At 55.6% G+C, this 17,976-nt stretch overlaps 18 non-coding genes and 1 pseudogene across 18 annotated transcripts; all 19 read right to left on the reverse strand.

Moving 5' to 3' along the window:
- Positions 1-1,404: 1,404 nt before the first annotated feature.
- Positions 1,405-1,518, reverse strand: LOC140586271 (U5 spliceosomal RNA). Its single transcript, XR_011988135.1, has one exon. It is a non-coding gene; the product is annotated as a U5 spliceosomal RNA (small nuclear RNA).
- A 431-nt stretch (positions 1,519-1,949) lies between these two features.
- LOC140585886 (U2 spliceosomal RNA) lies at positions 1,950-2,141 on the reverse strand. The gene has a single exon (XR_011987823.1). It is a non-coding gene; the product is annotated as a U2 spliceosomal RNA (small nuclear RNA).
- Positions 2,142-2,336: 195 nt separating this feature from the next.
- Positions 2,337-2,450, reverse strand: LOC140586272 (U5 spliceosomal RNA). Its single transcript, XR_011988136.1, has one exon. It is a non-coding gene; the product is annotated as a U5 spliceosomal RNA (small nuclear RNA).
- Positions 2,451-2,881: 431 nt separating this feature from the next.
- On the reverse strand, positions 2,882-3,073 carry LOC140585887 (U2 spliceosomal RNA). The gene has a single exon (XR_011987824.1). It is a non-coding gene; the product is annotated as a U2 spliceosomal RNA (small nuclear RNA).
- Positions 3,074-3,268: 195 nt separating this feature from the next.
- LOC140586274 (U5 spliceosomal RNA) lies at positions 3,269-3,382 on the reverse strand. The gene has a single exon (XR_011988138.1). It is a non-coding gene; the product is annotated as a U5 spliceosomal RNA (small nuclear RNA).
- A 443-nt stretch (positions 3,383-3,825) lies between these two features.
- Positions 3,826-4,050, reverse strand: LOC140586003 (U2 spliceosomal RNA; annotated as a pseudogene).
- A 1,969-nt stretch (positions 4,051-6,019) lies between these two features.
- Positions 6,020-6,133, reverse strand: LOC140586275 (U5 spliceosomal RNA). Its single transcript, XR_011988139.1, has one exon. It is a non-coding gene; the product is annotated as a U5 spliceosomal RNA (small nuclear RNA).
- Positions 6,134-6,564: 431 nt separating this feature from the next.
- Positions 6,565-6,756, reverse strand: LOC140585888 (U2 spliceosomal RNA). The gene has a single exon (XR_011987825.1). It is a non-coding gene; the product is annotated as a U2 spliceosomal RNA (small nuclear RNA).
- A 195-nt stretch (positions 6,757-6,951) lies between these two features.
- Positions 6,952-7,065, reverse strand: LOC140586276 (U5 spliceosomal RNA). The gene has a single exon (XR_011988140.1). It is a non-coding gene; the product is annotated as a U5 spliceosomal RNA (small nuclear RNA).
- Positions 7,066-7,509: 444 nt separating this feature from the next.
- Positions 7,510-7,706, reverse strand: LOC140585997 (U2 spliceosomal RNA). The gene has a single exon (XR_011987933.1). It is a non-coding gene; the product is annotated as a U2 spliceosomal RNA (small nuclear RNA).
- Positions 7,707-13,709: 6,003 nt separating this feature from the next.
- Positions 13,710-13,823, reverse strand: LOC140586277 (U5 spliceosomal RNA). The gene has a single exon (XR_011988141.1). It is a non-coding gene; the product is annotated as a U5 spliceosomal RNA (small nuclear RNA).
- A 437-nt stretch (positions 13,824-14,260) lies between these two features.
- On the reverse strand, positions 14,261-14,452 carry LOC140585889 (U2 spliceosomal RNA). The gene has a single exon (XR_011987826.1). It is a non-coding gene; the product is annotated as a U2 spliceosomal RNA (small nuclear RNA).
- Positions 14,453-14,647: 195 nt separating this feature from the next.
- LOC140586278 (U5 spliceosomal RNA) lies at positions 14,648-14,761 on the reverse strand. The gene has a single exon (XR_011988142.1). It is a non-coding gene; the product is annotated as a U5 spliceosomal RNA (small nuclear RNA).
- Positions 14,762-15,160: 399 nt separating this feature from the next.
- LOC140585890 (U2 spliceosomal RNA) lies at positions 15,161-15,352 on the reverse strand. Its single transcript, XR_011987827.1, has one exon. It is a non-coding gene; the product is annotated as a U2 spliceosomal RNA (small nuclear RNA).
- Positions 15,353-15,547: 195 nt separating this feature from the next.
- Positions 15,548-15,661, reverse strand: LOC140586279 (U5 spliceosomal RNA). Its single transcript, XR_011988143.1, has one exon. It is a non-coding gene; the product is annotated as a U5 spliceosomal RNA (small nuclear RNA).
- A 487-nt stretch (positions 15,662-16,148) lies between these two features.
- LOC140585891 (U2 spliceosomal RNA) lies at positions 16,149-16,340 on the reverse strand. The gene has a single exon (XR_011987828.1). It is a non-coding gene; the product is annotated as a U2 spliceosomal RNA (small nuclear RNA).
- A 195-nt stretch (positions 16,341-16,535) lies between these two features.
- On the reverse strand, positions 16,536-16,649 carry LOC140586280 (U5 spliceosomal RNA). The gene has a single exon (XR_011988144.1). It is a non-coding gene; the product is annotated as a U5 spliceosomal RNA (small nuclear RNA).
- A 399-nt stretch (positions 16,650-17,048) lies between these two features.
- On the reverse strand, positions 17,049-17,240 carry LOC140585892 (U2 spliceosomal RNA). The gene has a single exon (XR_011987829.1). It is a non-coding gene; the product is annotated as a U2 spliceosomal RNA (small nuclear RNA).
- A 195-nt stretch (positions 17,241-17,435) lies between these two features.
- Positions 17,436-17,549, reverse strand: LOC140586281 (U5 spliceosomal RNA). The gene has a single exon (XR_011988145.1). It is a non-coding gene; the product is annotated as a U5 spliceosomal RNA (small nuclear RNA).
- Between the last annotated feature and the right edge of the window lie 427 nt (positions 17,550-17,976).

Consider the following 17,976-nt stretch of genomic DNA (forward strand, 5'->3'; position numbering starts at 1 on the left):
CTCTCCGTGCCGACAGCTCCATTACCCGACAGAGCGTCAGCATAAGTTGTTTTCTTCTTAGGGCAGGAACGAGCCAGATGGTCCTCGCCGTTGCAGTAGATGCAGCGACGGGGGCCCTTGCAGTCCCTGGCCATGTGCCCCGGCTCCAGGCAGTTACGGCAGCGCAGGTTGGCGCATCCCTCCAGAGTGTGTCCGAAATTGTGGCACTGTCGGCAGAAGGGAGGCTGTCCGGAATAAAACAAGTAAGCCTTATTGCCCTGTAGATTAAAATAGGCTGGGGGATGACTAAAACCGCCCGCGCCATTAGCGTCCGGGCGCAGGCGGGCCTGGAACTGGCGTCGACCAGTCCAGATCCCCAGCTCATCCCGAATATCCTTGTGGCCAGGAAGGAGGTCCACATACTTGTTCAAGTACTGGCGGACGGCCTCGGCGGTCACATGCGGGTTAAAACAATGTACAGTAATTACTCGCTTGTCGGGCCACCACAGCGGCTCGATGGTATACTTTCCCAGGAGAGGGTGCTGGGCCCTCTCCTTGCTCCGCTCCAGGACCTTGCTGTAGCTCTCGTCGGTGGACAGGGTGACCTCGAAGAACTGGAAAGGGCCATTCCGCTGCACGCATAAGATGTCCTCCATGCGGAGGCCCAGCTCCCCGAAGGCCACCTCCCGGATGAAGGCCAGGCGGTCGGGGAAGGTGCCTACCTCCCCTTCGGCCCTCCAGCAGAACCGGGCGGTATTACGCAGGCCACCGCCTGCTACCAGCCACGGCCCGCTGAAGGGCTTCCTCGCTGCTCCGCCGGCCGTCGACATCCGGGAAGGTCCACCGACGTCGTTCCTGGAGCAGAGTCCTCCTGCCGCCGTGGTCCCGACGTCCGCCGTGGTCCTGCTGCCGTCCGCCAATCCGGGATGAGCCGAGGAATGCTAAACTATAAAAACAACTAAGAAATAAAAAACACCAGTTCCCCCGGCAGGGCGGCGGACAGGCCACCAGCCACTGCGGGATCCCCAGCCTAATAAAAACGAAAATAAAAGCAGGGATAAAAGGCTAAAAGGAAGGCACGGGTCGCCCCGTGGCAGCGGCGGTCAAGCCACCTACTGGGCACGCATTAGGTTTGCCGTGCCTTCCTCTAAAAAACCCGACGCAGTCCGTTAAAAGCGATAAAAAGAGCGTAAAATCCACTTGATCTTAGCCAAAAGGCCGAGAAGCGATACCCACAAATTGCGCCCCGCCGGGCGCCGGCATGCGGGATGCCGACGGAGCTGGCGCGGCTCAGCCCTCACCAGCCCCTCTGGCAGGTGTCGCCCGGCGAGTCCACGCGTGATCCAGGGAGACCACAGCCGCGCCACCGGGCACCTAACGCCAGCCGCTAAGCCGGGCCCAGTCTTCCTTTGACAGCAGCAGTGCAGCTCTGCTTGGGCAGAGCCTCCAAAAATACCATGAACTCATCGCTATCCCTCTCCACGGAAATCTTTAGTAAAAGGCGAAAGATTTATACGGGATGAAGAGAGACCCGAGTCGATATGGGGCCGCCGCCAAGCCCGTCGCCGTTAGCCGGGCCTGCGTGACGCCCCCGCTCGGAGTAGAATGCCCAGGGGCGTCGCAGCCGCCGTCCTCGGGGCCCCGACTCCTCCCTGTCCTCCTGTCCTCTCAAAAGACAGCAATCATTTTAACAAACATGAGGGGAAATTCAAAAGGCAAAGATGACATCATGCCTTACCTCAGCGCAGCTGTCCACCGCACAAACAGTGTGTCACCTTCCTTTAAAAAAAAAAAAAAAAAAAAAAAAAAAAAAAAAGAAAAACGGCGGGAAACGGGGGCCACGCACAGACAGGGCCCCCCCCCTCACAGCACTCAGTCTATTAGTCACTCACTCACTCACTCAGTCAGTCAGTCAGTCAGTCAGTCAGTCAGTCAGTCAGTCAGTTCTGCCTTTCGACAACAGGGGGCAGTAGAGGTGCACCATTCCCGGAAGCACTGCAATACCGGGTCGATGCGTGGAGCGGACGGGGCAAGCCCCACTTCCGGCTCCCTGTTCCAAAAATCCGTTTAATATGTGGTCCCCTCCATGGGGGACGTATCAGATATTAAACTGATAAGAACAGATACTACACTTGATCTTAGCCAAAAGGCCGAGAAGCGATACCCACAAATTGCGCCCCGCCGGGCGCCGGCATGCGGGATGCCGACGGAGCTGGCGCGGCTCAGCCCTCACCAGCCCCTCTGGCAGGTGTCGCCCGGCGAGTCCACGCGTGATCCAGGGAGACCACAGCCGCGCCACCGGGCACCTAACGCCAGCCGCTAAGCCGGGCCCAGTCTTCCTTTGACAGCAGCAGTGCAGCTCTGCTTGGGCAGAGCCTCCAAAAATACCATGAACTCATCGCTATCCCTCTCCACGGAAATCTTTAGTAAAAGGCGAAAGATTTATACGGGATGAAGAGAGACCCGAGTCGATATGGGGCCGCCGCCAAGCCCGTCGCCGTTAGCCGGGCCTGCGTGACGCCCCCGCTCGGAGTAGAATGCCCAGGGGCGTCGCAGCCGCCGTCCTCGGGGCCCCGACTCCTCCCTGTCCTCCTGTCCTCTCAAAAGACAGCAATCATTTTAACAAACATGAGGGGAAATTCAAAAGGCAAAGATGACATCATGCCTTACCTCAGCGCAGCTGTCCACCGCACAAACAGTGTGTCACCTTCCTTTAAAAAAAAAAAAAAAAAAAAAAAAAAAAAAAAAGAAAAACGGCGGGAAACGGGGGCCACGCACAGACAGGGCCCCCCCCCTCACAGCACTCAGTCTATTAGTCACTCACTCACTCACTCAGTCAGTCAGTCAGTCAGTCAGTCAGTCAGTCAGTCAGTCAGTTCTGCCTTTCGACAACAGGGGGCAGTAGAGGTGCACCATTCCCGGAAGCACTGCAATACCGGGTCGATGCGTGGAGCGGACGGGGCAAGCCCCACTTCCGGCTCCCTGTTCCAAAAATCCGTTTAATATGTGGTCCCCTCCATGGGGGACGTATCAGATATTAAACTGATAAGAACAGATACTACACTTGATCTTAGCCAAAAGGCCGAGAAGCGATACCCACAAATTGCGCCCCGCCGGGCGCCGGCATGCGGGATGCCGACGGAGCTGGCGCGGCTCAGCCCTCACCAGCCCCTCTGGCAGGTGTCGCCCGGCGAGTCCACGCGTGATCCAGGGAGACCACAGCCGCGCCACCGGGCACCTAACGCCAGCCGCTAAGCCGGGCCCAGTCTTCCTTTGACAGCAGCAGTGCAGCTCTGCTTGGGCAGAGCCTCCAAAAATACCATGAACTCATCGCTATCCCTCTCCACGGAAATCTTTAGTAAAAGGCGAAAGATTTATACGGGATGAAGAGAGACCCGAGTCGATATGGGGCCGCCGCCAAGCCCGTCGCCGTTAGCCGGGCCTGCGTGACGCCCCCGCTCGGAGTAGAATGCCCAGGGGCGTCGCAGCCGCCGTCCTCGGGGCCCCGACTCCTCCCTGTCCTCCTGTCCTCTCAAAAGACAGCAATCATTTTAACAAACATGAGGGGAAATTCAAAAGGCAAAGATGACATCATGCCTTACCTCAGCGCAGCTGTCCACCGCACAAACAGTGTGTCACCTTCCTTTAAAAAAAAAAAAAAAAAAAAAAAAAAAAAAAAAGAAAAACGGCGGGAAACGGGGGCCACGCACAGACAGGGCCCCCCCCCTCACAGCACTCAGTCTATTAGTCACTCACTCACTCACTCAGTCAGTCAGTCAGTCAGTCAGTCAGTCAGTCAGTCAGTCAGTCAGTCAGTCAGTTCTGCCTTTCGACAACAGGGGGCAGTAGAGGTGCACCATTCCCGGAAGCACTGCAATACCGGGTCGATGCGTGGAGCGGACGGGGCAAGCCCCACTTCCGGCTCCCTGTTCCAAAAATCCGTTTAATATGTGGTCCCCTCCATGGGGGACGTATCAGATATTAAACTGATAAGAACAGATTTTTATTTTTTTTTTATTCATCTTTAATCAACATTTCTGCATACAATCTAAAACCAACACATAAAACTATAAAGACATTTATCACACTACCCATAATAAGCTAACTTCAACACTAAAAGAAATACACATATAAATCACACTCCTAACCTATTCAATCATAAAACAACAACATATATAACACATATTATAAAACAATCATATAATACCACATACATAAAACTTCTAAAATACTTCAACCCTACAACACCATTACAACACACGTTAAAACAGTATTAAATACATAAATACAGCAGAAATCCTAAAATGTCTAAAAAGGTAAAACACTATCATCATCAACAATATCCCCATTAAAACTAAGGTCCCCCCCCGACTCGGCAGCAACTAAAAAAGAGCGTTCATTAGCAAAGTCCTGCTGCCCTGCATAAAAACGTCTCTCTTGGGGGGAGACCAAAACACTTTGCAGATCAATTAGCTCTAAGGGGAAGATCGCTTCTCGGCCTAAAGCAGTGTCCTCGTTCCTCCGGGCCTTCTTCCTCCTCCTGCATTGGACAAACCTGGAGGGAGAGGTTGCGCGCTTTTCAGCCACGGCCACTTGACCCTTACCAGGGGACTCCACCGAAGCGCTGGAAGCCGTGGACTCCCCATCAGCACCGGCGAAGGGCTGTTCCTCGCTGTTCTCAGCTCCCCTCTCGGCTCCCCCGTGCATCTCAGCGCAGCCCGGCAGTGCCTGCTGTCGGGCCCCGTCCACAGCCGAACCCCGAGCAACGGCGTCGGCCCAGGACGGTTTGCGCTGAGGGCAGCTCCGGGCCAGATGGTCCTCACCTCTGCACAGGTTACACCGGAGGGGGCCCTTGCAGTCCTTCGCCAGGTGACCGACGTCCAGGCATCTCCAGCACTTCATGGTGGTACAGGAGTCCGCGGTGTGGCCCAGGCCGTGGCACAAGCGGCAGGAGGAGGGTTGCCCGGAGTAAAAAAGGTAGCCCTTGCAACGACCTATAATAAAATAAGCAGGTGGGTGGCTATACCCGTCAGGGGAGCTAGCGTCGGGGCGCAGGCACACCCGGAACTGCCTGCGCCCAGTCCAGACACCCAGCTGGTCTCTCACGTCCCTGTGCCCAGGGACCACGTCGACAAACCTGCCCAGGAAGGCAGCCACCGCTTCAGCTGGAACGAAGGGGTCCAAGACGTGGACGGTGATCACTCTCCGGTCCAGCTTCCACAGTGGCTCCACGTCATAGAACATCCGGCGAAGCTCTTCCTCCAAGCGGCTGCATGCAGCCAACATCCTCTTGTAGCCCTCTTCCGTAGTGCAAGTCACATAGAAGAAGGCCGAAGACTGGTTGCGCTGCACACAGATGATGTCTTCCATGGTGAGTCCCAGGAGGCCGAAGAGCACCTCCCGGATGAAGCACAGTCTCTCCGGGAAACTCTCCGGTTCCTCCTGGTGAGTCCACTTGAAGGCTGCTGTATGCCGGATGACTACGACGGTCCTGTGTGGGCTCCCGGACATCCTGGCGATGGTGGGCAAGAGAGTCCTCGGGAGCCGGGCAGGGAGTCGACGTGTCCTAGCTGGGTGCCTAAACTAATAAAAGCTGGAAATAAAACCCCAAGCTCACCCTGCGGGAACGGCGGTCAAGCCACCCGAACCTGCACGTTAGGCTTGCAAGGGCTACCCAAAATAAAAAAAAGCGCTAAAAGGAGACAACAGCTAGCCCCGTGGCAGCGGCGGTCAAGCCACCTGCTGGTCACGCTTTAGGTTCGCTGTTGCCTCCACTAAAAAACCTGGCAATAAAAATCCCTCCAAAAAGCAGCACTTGATCTTAGCCAAAAGGCCGAGAAGCGATACCCACAAATTGCGCCCCGCCGGGCGCCGGCATGCGGGATGCCGACGGAGCTGGCGCGGCTCAGCCCTCACCAGCCCCTCTGGCAGGTGTCGCCCGGCGAGTCCACGCGTGATCCAGGGAGACCACAGCCGCGCCACCGGGCACCTAACGCCAGCCGCTAAGCCGGGCCCAGTCTTCCTTTGACAGCAGCAGTGCAGCTCTGCTTGGGCAGAGCCTCCAAAAATACCATGAACTCATCGCTATCCCTCTCCACGGAAATCTTTAGTAAAAGGCGAAAGATTTATACGGGATGAAGAGAGACCCGAGTCGATATGGGGCCGCCGCCAAGCCCGTCGCCGTTAGCCGGGCCTGCGTGACGCCCCCGCTCGGAGTAGAATGCCCAGGGGCGTCGCAGCCGCCGTCCTCGGGGCCCCGACTCCTCCCTGTCCTCCTGTCCTCTCAAAAGACAGCAATCATTTTAACAAACATGAGGGGAAATTCAAAAGGCAAAGATGACATCATGCCTTACCTCAGCGCAGCTGTCCACCGCACAAACAGTGTGTCACCTTCCTTTAAAAAAAAAAAAAAAAAAAAAAAAAAAAAAAAAGAAAAACGGCGGGAAACGGGGGCCACGCACAGACAGGGCCCCCCCCCTCACAGCACTCAGTCTATTAGTCACTCAGTCAGTCAGTCAGTCAGTCAGTCAGTCAGTCAGTCAGTCAGTCAGTCAGTCAGTTCTGCCTTTCGACAACAGGGGGCAGTAGAGGTGCACCATTCCCGGAAGCACTGCAATACCGGGTCGATGCGTGGAGCGGACGGGGCAAGCCCCACTTCCGGCTCCCTGTTCCAAAAATCCGTTTAATATGTGGTCCCCTCCATGGGGGACGTATCAGATATTAAACTGATAAGAACAGATACTACACTTGATCTTAGCCAAAAGGCCGAGAAGCGATACCCACAAATTGCGCCCCGCCGGGCGCCGGCATGCGGGATGCCGACGGAGCTGGCGCGGCTCAGCCCTCACCAGCCCCTCTGGCAGGTGTCGCCCGGCGAGTCCACGCGTGATCCAGGGAGACCACAGCCGCGCCACCGGGCACCTAACGCCAGCCGCTAAGCCGGGCCCAGTCTTCCTTTGACAGCAGCAGTGCAGCTCTGCTTGGGCAGAGCCTCCAAAAATACCATGAACTCATCGCTATCCCTCTCCACGGAAATCTTTAGTAAAAGGCGAAAGATTTATACGGGATGAAGAGAGACCCGAGTCGATATGGGGCCGCCGCCAAGCCCGTCGCCGTTAGCCGGGCCTGCGTGACGCCCCCGCTCGGAGTAGAATGCCCAGGGGCGTCGCAGCCGCCGTCCTCGGGGCCCCGACTCCTCCCTGTCCTCCTGTCCTCTCAAAAGACAGCAATCATTTTAACAAACATGAGGGGAAATTCAAAAGGCAAAGATGACATCATGCCTTACCTCAGCGCAGCTGTCCACCGCACAAACAGTGTGTCACCTTCCTTTAAAAAAAAAAAAAAAAAAAAAAAAAAAAAAAAAAGAAAAACGGCGGGAAACGGGGGCCACGCACAGACAGGGCCCCCCCCCTCACAGCACTCAGTCTATTAGTCACTCACTCACTCACTCAGTCAGTCAGTCAGTCAGTCAGTCAGTCAGTCAGTCAGTCAGTCAGTCAGTCAGTTCTGCCTTTCGACAACAGGGGGCAGTAGAGGTGCACCATTCCCGGAAGCACTGCAATACCGGGTCGATGCGTGGAGCGGACGGGGCAAGCCCCACTTCCGGCTCCCTGTTCCAAAAATCCGTTTAATATGTGGTCCCCTCCATGGGGGACGTATCAGATATTAAACTGATAAGAACAGATTTTTTCCCAATACTTTATTATACAGTTCTGCACAACAATTAAAATCACACAAATATACAAAGCATATAAACATCAATTTGCACTGTCATCAAGACATAATAAAACAGCCTTTTTGGTTCACAAATACAGATCCATAAATACTTTATAAAAGGCTAAAACATTCTCAACACAGTGCTACTTATATATGCTATACAAAACAAACCATTATTAAAACAATATTAAACAAAACATCTCCAGAACTGCAATAAAACACAAAACTATAAAACCACCAAAAAATGTCATTACAATATCAATTAAAACACAATTACAATTAAATGGCCATTTACACAAATAAAATGCCACCTTAAATGCCAGCTATTAAAACCTAAAACCATTAAAGGAGGAACACACCCGGCGACCTCCAACCTCTACACCAGGGTCAGGTTGGGACAGGGTCATACATTTCCACACACGTAAAATCAGCACCTCGGGAATAAAAACAAGGTCAATCATTTAAAAAGCAGCACAACAAACCAGAGTAAAATGTTAATAAATACAGTTATTGTTAATATGAATAAATAGGTGCTAAAAATGATCAACCAAAAACCGTGCTCAATTAATTATGCACATGCTGTTAGATAAAACCATTTTGAATACAACACACGCAAAAAAAAAACAAAGCACACTCACCTAAAACCCGAAGTATCTCCAGTGTGCTTCAGAAAGGTGTGTCACATCAAACCCTGTAGAATGGAGCGTCACCACCTAAACGAAACGGGGCTAAAGCCAAAAGAGGCCCTTCCACCTCTCCTTGGCCTCGTGATAGCCCCGCTGGATGACGTCAGTCTCCATCCTGAAACCCAAGTCGGCCCGGATTTTACGGAATACCCCTTGTGCCTCCAGATGAACCCCTCTGCGGATGAGCGCGGTCCTAGCATTCCACAGCTCTCGCTTGGTAATGCTGACCAGCAGCCACATCCAGGGGCCGAAGGGGTTATGGAGCTTGGGGTCCCACCCCTTCAACACCTTGTCGTAGGTCAGACCGGGCTGCGGGTCCACACGTCCACACAGGCCCGCTACCAACCCCCAAACTCTCTGTGCATGCCCACAGTCCCAAAACACGTGCCTGATGGTCTCATCCTCGCTGCACTCGGGCCTGGGGCAGCGGGGGTGTCTGGTCAGCTTATGCCTATGTAAGACGTCCCTGACTGGCAGCTTACCATGAAGGCACTGCCAGTTCAGGTCCTGCAGCCTATGATCCAAACCCTTAGGCTGGATTCTCGCCCATGTGCCTTCCTCCAGGCCCAGCATGGCCCGAGTATCCCTATGACCAAGCAAAGCCCTATAAAGCGCTCTATGCTTGGTCAAGGCCTCTGTCTTGACACCTGCCGGAAAAGACTTACTCCACTTGACAGCGTGGCTGTAGTGGGCCGGCAGGGTCTCAGCCTTGGGGCCGAGGTTGGTCCACGACGCCACCAGACGTCTCATGGGGAGAGCCAGCCACAGACGCACAAAGTGCTGATGGGGGTGCTCGAGGGGAGCTGCCAGGCGCGTGCAGAGCTGCGAGAAGAACAGGCAGTCAAGCTTGAGAGGAAAGTCAATAACATCCCTCCCCCCACTGTCCTTTCCGAGATACATCACTTCCCTACGCACGTACTCGTACCTGCCCCCCCAGACGAGGTTGAAAACGTCCTTCGTCAGGCCTCTGCGCATGAAGCGGGGCAAAGGGTACACATGTGCAAGGTAGAGCAGGGTGGGAAGAATATCCACTTTTAAGGCTAAAACCTTACCTTGGAAGGACAGGGACCTGGACTTCCACAGTCCGATCTTCCGCCTGGCGATCGCCAACCGCTCCTCCCAGTTCAAACGGGCGGCACCATCCGAAAGGAAGTTGACCCCCAACCCTTTGAGAGGTCCGTCACAGAGGGTGAGACCACCTGCGACGTCCTCCCTCGCCTTCCAGCTGCCGAAATACTTGGCCACCGACTTACTGAGGTTGAGCGTCGCGCCGGAGGCCCTACCGAACGCATGAACAAGGCTCATGGCATGACCGAGAGACTGATCCGAGCAGACGAAAAGGGTGGTGTCGTCTGCATACTGGGTCAGTTTAACAGTTTTCCCCCGACTTCCTGGGATAAGAAGGCCATCGACCCCGGGGTGGGCGCGAATGGCGCACGCCAGCGGCTCTATATAGAGCGCGTAGAGGAGGGGGGAGAGGGGACATCCCTGCCTCACTCCACTCACCTGGGGCACCAAGTCACTCAGGAAGCCATTGATAACAACATGGCTTCCAACTTCATTATACAAAGTGTGTAACCACCCCAGATAATTGGGTCCAAAGCCAAACTTACCCAATACTTGAAACAGGAAGCGGTGATCTACCCGGTCAAAGGCTTTCTCCTGGTCCAAGCTGACCAGCAGGAGAGGGAGGTTCCTGTCCTCCACCCAGGCGATGGCGTCGCGGATGAGATGGAGGTTCCACGTCGCCGATCGACCCGGTACTCCACACGTCTGATCGCTGTGAACCAGATGAGCCATGGCCTTCTTCAGGCGTTCGGTAAGGGTCTTTGCGATGAGCTTTGTGTCTACACAAAGCATGGTCAGGGGCCTCCAGTTGCCAAGGTCGGCACGATCACCCTTCTTGTGCAACAGGGAAAGAACCCCTGACCTCATGCTCCTAGTGAGCAAACCCCGGCGCTGAACATCCTCTACAACCTGCAGTAATTCCGGCCCGAGGACATCCCAAAAGGTGGAATAAAATTCCACCGGGAGTCCGTCAAGGCCCGGTACCTTGCGGCGGTTCATCCTGCCAAGCACTGCGGTCAGCTCGGCCAAGGTGATGGGGGCTTCTAAGCCGTCCCGAATGTCACTGGGAAGACAAGGTGAGATATTATCTAGGAACCGCTCCCCTGCAACCGGGTCCGTGTCCCTAACCTTAAAAAGATTAAAATAGAACAGTTTAGCAACCTCCAGCATGTCTGATGTTGTCGTTGCCGTGTCGCCGTTTGAGGCACGGAGAGAGACAAAGCTCTTCTCCTCCCGGGCTTCCCTGGCTCTCTGGAAAAAAAAGGCGTTGCACTTTTCATTGTTTTCCAACAGGCACATTTTGTCGCGGAGCATTAGGGCCGAGGCAGCCTGTTCATGCAGGCGCCTCAGCTCACCCTTTATGCCAAGCAGTCGCTCGTGGTCGATGGCGCCCCCGTTGTTGTGAGCGGCGTATTCATCCCGCAACCTTCTCTCCAGCTGCAGAATGGAGAATTTCTTCTCCATCCTGCGCTGCTTGCTGTACTGCATGGAGAAGGTTCGGATCCTATCCTTCACACTCTCCCACCATTCAGCCACGGAGGGGAAGGTAGGCTTGTCCTTCTGCCACTCGGAGAAGTGATCTAAAAAAAGGTGTCTAAAATCGCTCTCCTCCAGGATCTGCAGGTTCATTTTCCAATAGCCGCCCCCACATTCAGGGGCGTCTATGGAAACAGTGGCCTCCACTGCCAAGTGGTCAGTGGGCCACTGTGGGGAGAGGGACACCTTTTTAAAAACAACGGGGGGTGAAGCTAAAATGTAGTCGATGCGACTGCTGGCTCCGCGACTATTATGCCAGGTGAAGCCCGGCATGCTGGGGTTGCATGTCTTAAAACCATCAACAAGTTTAAAGGAACGAATAAAATGGCGAAAGTGCCCAGAGCTGACATCCTGTCTACCCTCCAACGAGATGTTAAAGTCCCCTCCTAAAATCAAGTGTCGATCTGTGACACAGAACGGGGACAACTCTTCAAAGAGAGTTATACGGGATGAGGCCTCCACTGGAGCGTAGACACATATGGCCCGGAGGCGCTGTCCCCTCCATGTGGCGTCCACTCCCAAAACCCTACCTTGAAGAACGGTAAACGATCTTACTTCTTCAAAGGCGCGGTCGCCAAAAAGGATCCCGACGCCTGAGGAGTGGACACCACCTACGCTCCAGTAGGATCTACCCCTCTTCCATTGTCGTGAAAAGAGAGCCTCGTCCCGCTGGTCCCGGAGGTGGACTTCCTGCAGAAAACAAATGCTGAAGGGAGAAGATGCCAGCTGATTAAAAACAGATGTGCGCTTTAAAACGTTCCTCAAACCCCTGACATTCAAGGTGACAATATTAAAATTGGCCATGAAATGTTAAAAAGGTAAAATACAATTAAAAACAACACAATAAAATAATAAAAGCCAGCCATTAAAAACAATACCGCATTACTGCCCCCCCTCCTCAGTCAAACCCAAAAGGCCCCCCAGTTCCAGCCCCCCCAGGTACTCCTGTTCATTTGCTTTGTCCTGCACAATACTGTACTCCTGGGGGGGCGCAGGGGACTGTCCCAGGTCCCACACCGGCTGGGGGGCCCCCAACGTCGGGGAGGGGGGACTCTCTCGGCCTTGGTCCCCGGCCGCCACTGCTGGCAAGGTGGCAGCCGGAGGGCTGGAAGCGTCGGGTTGTGCCTCCCTTCTGCTCTTCTTCCTCCTCCGGGGGGATGCGCCGCTCTTTCTCCTCCTGCTGCTAACACCTGGAGCCAGGACTGGAGACCCCTCCTGCATCGCTGTCGCTGGGGCCTCCTCCACCTCGGCCAGGGCTTCTCCTCCTGCCCCCGTCGCCGGCTGTTCCTGCCCTAATGTGGGGGCTTGCACTCCCCCACCACTCTCCTTGCCGACAGCTCCATTACCCGACAGAGCGTCAGCATACGTCGTTTTCTTCTTAGGGCAGGAACGAGCCAGATGGTCCTCGCCGTTGCAGTAGATGCAGCGACGGGGGCCCTTGCAGTCCCTGGCCATGTGCCCCGACTCCAGGCAGTTGCGGCAGCGTAAGTTGGCGCATCCCTCCAGAGTGTGTCCGAAGCTGTGACACTGTCGGCAGAAGGGAGGCTGTCCGGAATAAAACAAGTAAGCCTTATTGCCCTGTAGATTAAAATAGGCTGGGGGATGACTAAAACCGCCCGCGCCATTAGCGTCCGGGCGCAGGCGGGCCTGGAACTGGCGTCGACCAGTCCAGATCCCCAGCTCATCCCGAATCTCCTTGTGGCCAGGAAGAAGGTCCACATACTTGTTCAGGAACTGGCGGACGGCTTCGGCGGTCACATGCGGGTTAAAACAATGGACAGTTATTACCCGCTTGTCGGGCCACCACAGCGGCTCGATGGTGTATCGTCCCAGGAGAGGGTGCTGGGCCCTCTCCTTGCTCCGCTCCAGGACCTTGCTGTAACCCTCGTCGGTGGACAGGGTGACCTCGAAGAACTGGAAGGGGCCATTCCGCTGTACACAAAGGATGTCCTCCATGCGGAGGCCCAGCTCCCCGAAGGCCACCTCCCGGATGAAGGCCAGGCGGTCGGGGAAGGTGCCTACCTCCCCTTCGGCCCTCCAGCAGAACCGGGCGGTATTACGCAGGCCACCACCTGCTACCAGCCACGGCCCGCTGAAGGGCTTCCTCGCTGCACCGCCGGCCGTCGCCATCCGGGATGGTCCACCGACGTCGTTCCTGGAGCAGAGTCCTCCTGCCGCCGTGGTCCCGACGTCCGCCGTGGTCCTGTCGCCGTCCGCCAATCCGGGATGAGCCGAGGATCACTAAACTATAAAAACACCTAAAAAATAAAAACACCAGTTCACCCAACAGGGCGGCGGACAGGCCACCAGCCACTGCGGGATCCCCAGCCTAATAAAAACAAAAATAAAAGCAGGGATAAAAGGCTAAAAGGAAGGCACGGGTCGCCCCGTGGCAGCGGCGGTCAAGCCACCTACTGGTCACGCATTAGGGTCACCGTGCCTTCCTCTAAAAAACCCGACGCAATCCTTTAAAAGCAGTAAAAAGAGCGTAAAATCCACTTGATCTTAGCCAAAAGGCCGAGAAGCGATACCCACAAATTGCGCCCCGCCGGGCGCCGGCATGCGGGATGCCGACGGAGCTGGCGCGGCTCAGCCCTCACCAGCCCCTCTGGCAGGTGTCGCCCGGCGAGTCCACGCGTGATCCAGGGAGACCACAGCCGCGCCACCGGGCACCTAACGCCAGCCGCTAAGCCGGGCCCAGTCTTCCTTTGACAGCAGCAGTGCAGCTCTGCTTGGGCAGAGCCTCCAAAAATACCATGAACTCATCGCTATCCCTCTCCACGGAAATCTTTAGTAAAAGGCGAAAGATTTATACGGGATGAAGAGAGACCCGAGTCGATATGGGGCCGCCGCCAAGCCCGTCGCCGTTAGCCGGGCCTGCGTGACGCCCCCGCTCGGAGTAGAATGCCCAGGGGCGTCGCAGCCGCCGTCCTCGGGGCCCCGACTCCTCCCTGTCCTCCTGTCCTCTCAAAAGACAGCAATCATTTTAACAAACATGAGGGGAAATTCAAAAGGCAAAGATGACATCATGCCTTACCTCAGCGCAGCTGTCCACCGCACAAACAGTGTGTCACCTTCCTTTAAAAAAAAAAAAAAAAAAAGAAAAACGGCGGGAAACGGGGGCCACGCACAGACAGGGCCCCCCCCCTCACAGCACTCAGTCTATTAGTCACTCACTCACTCACTCACTCAGTCAGTCAGTCAGTCAGTCAGTCAGTCAGTCAGTCAGTCAGTCAGTCAGTCAGTCAGTTCTGCCTTTCGACAACAGGGGGCAGTAGAGGTGCACCATTCCCGGAAGCACTGCAATACCGGGTCGATGCGTGGAGCGGACGGGGCAAGCCCCACTTCCGGCTCCCTGTTCCAAAAATCCGTTTAATATGTGGTCCCCTCCATGGGGGACGTATCAGATATTAAACTGATAAGAACAGATACTACACTTGATCTTAGCCAAAAGGCCGAGAAGCGATACCCACAAATTGCGCCCCGCCGGGCGCCAGCATGCGGGATGCCGACGGAGCTGGCGCGGCTCAGCCCTCACCAGCCCCTCTGGCAGGTGTCGCCCGGCGAGTCCACGCGTGATCCAGGGAGACCACAGCCGCGCCACCGGGCACCTAACGCCAGCCGCTAAGCCGGGCCCAGTCTTCCTTTGACAGCAGCAGTGCAGCTCTGCTTGGGCAGAGCCTCCAAAAATACCATGAACTCATCGCTATCCCTCTCCACGGAAATCTTTAGTAAAAGGCGAAAGATTTATACGGGATGAAGAGAGACCCGAGTCGATATGGGGCCGCCGCCAAGCCCGTCGCCGTTAGCCGGGCCTGCGTGACGCCCCCGCTCGGAGTAGAATGCCCAGGGGCGTCGCAGCCGCCGTCCTCGGGGCCCCGACTCCTCCCTGTCCTCCTGTCCTCTCAAAAGACAGCAATCATTTTAACAAACATGAGGGGAAATTCAAAAGGCAAAGATGACATCATGCCTTACCTCAGCGCAGCTGTCCACCGCACAAACAGTGTGTCACCTTCCTTTAAAAAAAAAAAAAAAAAAAAAAAAAAAAAGAAAAACGGCGGGAAACGGGGGCCACGCACAGACAGGGCCCCCCCCCTCACAGCACTCAGTCTATTAGTCACTCACTCAGTCAGTCAGTCAGTCAGTCAGTTCTGCCTTTCGACAACAGGGGGCAGTAGAGGTGCACCATTCCCGGAAGCACTGCAATACCGGGTCGATGCGTGGAGCGGACGGGGCAAGCCCCACTTCCGGCTCCCTGTTCCAAAAATCCGTTTAATATGTGGTCCCCTCCATGGGGGACGTATCAGATATTAAACTGATAAGAACAGATACTACACTTGATCTTAGCCAAAAGGCCGAGAAGCGATACCCACAAATTGCGCCCCGCCGGGCGCCGGCATGCGGGATGCCGACGGAGCTGGCGCGGCTCAGCCCTCACCAGCCCCTCTGGCAGGTGTCGCCCGGCGAGTCCACGCGTGATCCAGGGAGACCACAGCCGCGCCACCGGGCACCTAACGCCAGCCGCTAAGCCGGGCCCAGTCTTCCTTTGACAGCAGCAGTGCAGCTCTGCTTGGGCAGAGCCTCCAAAAATACCATGAACTCATCGCTATCCCTCTCCACGGAAATCTTTAGTAAAAGGCGAAAGATTTATACGGGATGAAGAGAGACCCGAGTCGATATGGGGCCGCCGCCAAGCCCGTCGCCGTTAGCCGGGCCTGCGTGACGCCCCCGCTCGGAGTAGAATGCCCAGGGGCGTCGCAGCCGCCGTCCTCGGGGCCCCGACTCCTCCCTGTCCTCCTGTCCTCTCAAAAGACAGCAATCATTTTAACAAACATGAGGGGAAATTCAAAAGGCAAAGATGACATCATGCCTTACCTCAGCGCAGCTGTCCACCGCACAAACAGTGTGTCACCTTCCTTTAAAAAAAAAAAAAAAAAAAAAAAAAGAAAAACGGCGGGAAACGGGGGCCACGCACAGACAGGGCCCCCCCCCTCACAGCACTCAGTCTATTAGTCACTCACTCACTCAGTCAGTCAGTCAGTCACTCACTCACTCAGTCACTCACTCAGTCAGTCAGTCAGTCAGTCAGTCAGTCAGTCAGTCAGTCAGTCAGTCAGTCAGTCAGTCAGTCAGTCAGTTCTGCCTTTCGACAACAGGGGGCAGTAGAGGTGCACCATTCCCGGAAGCACTGCAATACCGGGTCGATGCGTGGAGCGGACGGGGCAAGCCCCACTTCCGGCTCCCTGTTCCAAAAATCCGTTTAATATGTGGTCCCCTCCATGGGGGACGTATCAGATATTAAACTGATAAGAACAGATACTACACTTGATCTTAGCCAAAAGGCCGAGAAGCGATACCCACAAATTGCGCCCCGCCGGGCGCCGGCATGTGGGATGCCGACGGAGCTGGCGCGGCTCAGCCCTCACCAGCCCCTCTGGCAGGTGTCGCCCGGCGAGTCCACGCGTGATCCAGGGAGACCACAGCCGCGCCACCGGGCACCTAACGCCAGCCGCTAAGCCGGGCCCAGTCTTCCTTTGACAGCAGCAGTGCAGCTCTGCTTGGGCAGAGCCTCCAAAAATACCATGAACTCATCGCTATCCCTCTCCACGGAAATCTTTAGTAAAAGGCGAAAGATTTATACGGGATGAAGAGAGACCCGAGTCGATATGGGGCCGCCGCCAAGCCCGTCGCCGTTAGCCGGGCCTGCGTGACGCCCCCGCTCGGAGTAGAATGCCCAGGGGCGTCGCAGCCGCCGTCCTCGGGGCCCCGACTCCTCCCTGTCCTCCTGTCCTCTCAAAAGACAGCAATCATTTTAACAAACATGAGGGGAAATTCAAAAGGCAAAGATGACATCATGCCTTACCTCAGCGCAGCTGTCCACCGCACAAACAGTGTGTCACCTTCCTTTAAAAAAAAAAAAAAAAAAAAAAAAAAAAAGAAAAACGGCGGGAAACGGGGGCCACGCACAGACAGGGCCCCCCCCCTCACAGCACTCAGTCTATTAGTCACTCACTCAGTCAGTCAGTCAGTCAGTCAGTTCTGCCTTTCGACAACAGGGGGCAGTAGAGGTGCACCATTCCCGGAAGCACTGCAATACCGGGTCGATGCGTGGAGCGGACGGGGCAAGCCCCACTTCCGGCTCCCTGTTCCAAAAATCCGTTTAATATGTGGTCCCCTCCATGGGGGACGTATCAGATATTAAACTGATAAGAACAGATACTACACTTGATCTTAGCCAAAAGGCCGAGAAGCGATACCCACAAATTGCGCCCCGCCGGGCGCCGGCATGCGGGATGCCGACGGAGCTGGCGCGGCTCAGCCCTCACCAGCCCCTCTGGCAGGTGTCGCCCGGCGAGTCCACGCGTGATCCAGGGAGACCACAGCCGCGCCACCGGGCACCTAACGCCAGCCGCTAAGCCGGGCCCAGTCTTCCTTTGACAGCAGCAGTGCAGCTCTGCTTGGGCAGAGCCTCCAAAAATACCATGAACTCATCGCTATCCCTCTCCACGGAAATCTTTAGTAAAAGGCGAAAGATTTATACGGGATGAAGAGAGACCCGAGTCGATATGGGGCCGCCGCCAAGCCCGTCGCCGTTAGCCGGGCCTGCGTGACGCCCCCGCTCGGAGTAGAATGCCCAGGGGCGTCGCAGCCGCCGTCCTCGGGGCCCCGACTCCTCCCTGTCCTCCTGTCCTCTCAAAAGACAGCAATCATTTTAACAAACATGAGGGGAAATTCAAAAGGCAAAGATGACATCATGCCTTACCTCAGCGCAGCTGTCCACCGCACAAACAGTGTGTCACCTTCCTTTAAAAAAAAAAAAAAAAAAAAAAAAAGAAAAACGGCGGGAAACGGGGGCCACGCACAGACAGGGCCCCCCCCCTCACAGCACTCAGTCTATTAGTCACTCACTCACTCACTCACTCACTCAGTCAGTCAGTCAGTCAGTCAGTCAGTCAGTCAGTCAGTCAGTCAGTTCTGCCTTTCGACAACA

The sequence above is a fragment of the Paramormyrops kingsleyae genome, unplaced genomic scaffold (assembly GCF_048594095.1).
Source record: "Paramormyrops kingsleyae isolate MSU_618 unplaced genomic scaffold, PKINGS_0.4 ups35, whole genome shotgun sequence".
In the NCBI taxonomy this organism is placed as follows: Eukaryota; Metazoa; Chordata; class Actinopteri; order Osteoglossiformes; family Mormyridae; genus Paramormyrops; species Paramormyrops kingsleyae.